Raw genomic sequence first — 3,209 nt, forward strand, 5'->3', positions numbered from 1 at the left:
CATTATGGTCACCAACGTGCAGATAACGTGTCCCAGGGTTCCTGGAGCCCCATCGTCCAAATGGAACAGATGTTCCTCCATCTAAATCCAAAGCCGGGGACAGAAGATAAGGGGGTGGTGCTGGGCGTGGTCATTAAAACAAAGCAGACACCAGAAGCAAAACATTCGGGGGCCAAAACCATACACTGAAAACCCAGCACCCTGACCATACGCATCCCGGGATCTCAGCGCACGCTGTTTCCAAGCCCCCAGCTCGGGAGGCGGGATCCACAGGACGATCCTGGAGCCGATGTGTCTCCGGGGTCACCAGCTGCTCCTCCGATCAAACCTACCTGTGCGAAACTTCCCGGCAACCCCGGTGCTTACCCGGGTGGCGGGACTAGTTTCCGGAGAACGTCGTTCGGCTCCCCAATTTAAAGCCTCTCCTGATGCAGAGAGAAAGAGACAGAGACACAGCCCGGAGGCACCTGCAGAATGAAAACCCCCCGGGTGGGACGCACACCAGCCTTCCGGAGCCTTCCGTGCCCTCTGGCGCGTGACAGCCCTTCCTCTTGATGCCATGGTGCGTAAGGAGAAGAGAAAGACTGGCTTTTTGCAGGCTTTTCGAAGCTTTGCAATGCTACGTTCTGCCGGGAGGATCTGGGTCGGTAATTTTAAAGTCAGTAAGAAAACCCGGAGCTTTCCGTCTCCCAAAGTCTGGCAAACTTTTGCTGCCATGCCGAGCTACAACAGAGACTATGTTGCAGGAAGATGTCGCACATGGTCTATTCCGGTCTGTGTGTGATACATAGTAGCGTGCACGGGATACAAAACGCACAGTATGAACTCGGAGGCATCGCTGGGACCTAGAGGAAACATTCTCCCTTCTAAGCCCGAATGTGTCGGTCTGAACACGGATTTTCTCCTGGAAACTCTACCAGGATCCCATGTGCACACATGCACGTCTTGCATTTCATCCCTATAGACGCTGCGGGAGAGGCCGTGTGGGTTTTCACGCCAGAGAGGAAGGCTCAGAGAGGTTCAGTACTGCCTCAGGTCCCATGGCACAGCCTGGGGGTCTGGACAGCAAACCCCAGGGCTGCTCACGTTCCTGGAGGGTCTGGTCCTTCTCAAGGTGGGTGGACAGAGGGGCAGCCCTGCCCAGACAGCAGCGTCTCTCTTTCTGCCATCAACTTGTCTGTGGGGACGTCCCCTTTCCCTTTCAAGGGGCCGGGGGGGATACGGGGTGCACAGGCTTGCAGCTGGGGTGGGAGGCCATCCTCAGCCTTCAACCGTCGTCCGAGCCGTGGGTCACGAGAACCCCCGTGTGGGGGTAGGGACAGCTCAGGGAGGGCGTGGGCCCCCAGACTTGGGAACGTGGATGCAGACAAAGGGAACAGACAGCATCTGTGACTCGTGGTTTCTTGAGAACATCGCCCTTTTGCGTTACGGGCTCTCGGGTCGCAGGCGAGACCCAGGGTCAGGCCTGCCCCCCACATCCCAAACAAAATAAGGGCACAGAGAGCCGCGAGGTGAGCAAGAATGCATGGTGTGTGCAGACCTGAGGCCTTGGGAGGCAGGTCCCTCTTCTGAATGCATGTCTTCAGGACCCAGTGATGGTTTATAAATTCTGGGTTTGGGGAGGTGTTCTATGGGGTAGGGTGGTCTGCACAGAAGGGAGGGCAGCCCAGGGTCTGTGCACGGGACCCCCAGCAGCCAAGCTGACCTGGGCAGTTAGTATGGTGGTGTGTGCATGAAGCGGGAACACTCACAGTAAAGGTCCCAACGCCCCAAGGCCAGGTCTCCCCACGACGCCAGGCTCTGTGGCCCCAATGTACACCTTTTGGCGGAAAACATCCATTCCCTGAAACCAGAGCACACCAAAGGGCAGGACACAGGGTCCTCTGGGGCATTGTCCCATGCAGGGCACTGGGCACCAGACAGAGGTCCCTGGAAAGCTCCAGGCCCCCGAAGGACATACTATTCGGGGCTCAGTGCCAGTCCTGCACGCTCCCCAAACACAGACCCACCTTTGTGCATTGCGCTGTGAGTGCGGGTGTCTCAGGGCCACCATCTGAACACCCGTAAACCAGGGCTTGGACCATAAAAACTGATGCCCTCACAGCTCTGGGGCACCCCAGAGGACCCTTCCTCAGCTCCCCAGGGCCCCTTTGCAGACACTGTCTGAGCCACCCGTTTGGGGTAACTTGTTCCTGGGGTCACAGGTAACCCATGCAGGGCATTGACAGAGACGGGGCTCGCACTCTACAGGTTGTCTCCCCCACTGACTCCAGCAGCCTCCAATGAACTCGTGCTCAACGAGGCCAGATGTGTGGGCTTCTAGGTTCATCTCTATGTTTCCCACTTCTACCAAGAATGCTCCTTGGTTTATTTAAGGAGAATGCCTGACTCTCCATATCTGGCCACATGGACACCTGGCCACCAGGATGGTGGTCTGCTTACCTAGAGGTCTGCTCACCCCAAGATCTGCTCACTTGGACATCTGCTCACCTGGATGCTTGCTGACCTGGAGATCTGCTCACCTGGAGATCTGCTCACCTGGACATCTGCTCACTTGGACATCTGTTCACTTGGAGATCTGCTCACTTTGACATCTACTCACCCGGAGTAGACCAGCCCTAAATGGGAGCTGTTGTGGATTGAATGACATCTCCCCAAAATCCATATGTTGAGGCCCTCATCAAGGACCTCAGAAGGTGGCTGTATTTGGAGACTGGATCTTCAAACAGGTATGAGGTCACTCGGAGGGGCCCTGATCCCGTAGGACTGGGGTCCTTACAAGAAGAGGAGATAAAGACACAGACAGGCAGAGACCACCACGTGAGGACACGGGAGATTAAGGGGTCTACACCCAAGGAGAGAAGCCTCAGGAGGAACCTGCCTCAGCCCCTCCTGGATCTCAGCCTCCCAGCCTCCAGACGGAGAGATGAATTCCTATTGTTGAAGTCGCCCCCGTGTGGGGCGTTTCTTACGGTCGCCCTAATACAGGAGGGGAAGTCCTGACGGGCCCCTGGCTCCAAACGGCAAACGTGCTTCCATCCTCCACGCTCCATCAGGGCCAGCGGGAAGAAGCACCATCTGGAAAAACCTAGGAACATCCTGTACTTGAAGTCCAAGGGGATAAAACTGGTGGTGATCTCCACCGTCTACACAAACACCCACAACCTACTGAAGTCAGTAAAACTCAAGCCAGTTTGTTCTTTGGTCTC

The sequence above is a fragment of the Mustela lutreola genome, chromosome X (assembly GCF_030435805.1).
Source record: "Mustela lutreola isolate mMusLut2 chromosome X, mMusLut2.pri, whole genome shotgun sequence".
Taxonomy (NCBI): domain Eukaryota; kingdom Metazoa; phylum Chordata; class Mammalia; order Carnivora; family Mustelidae; genus Mustela; species Mustela lutreola.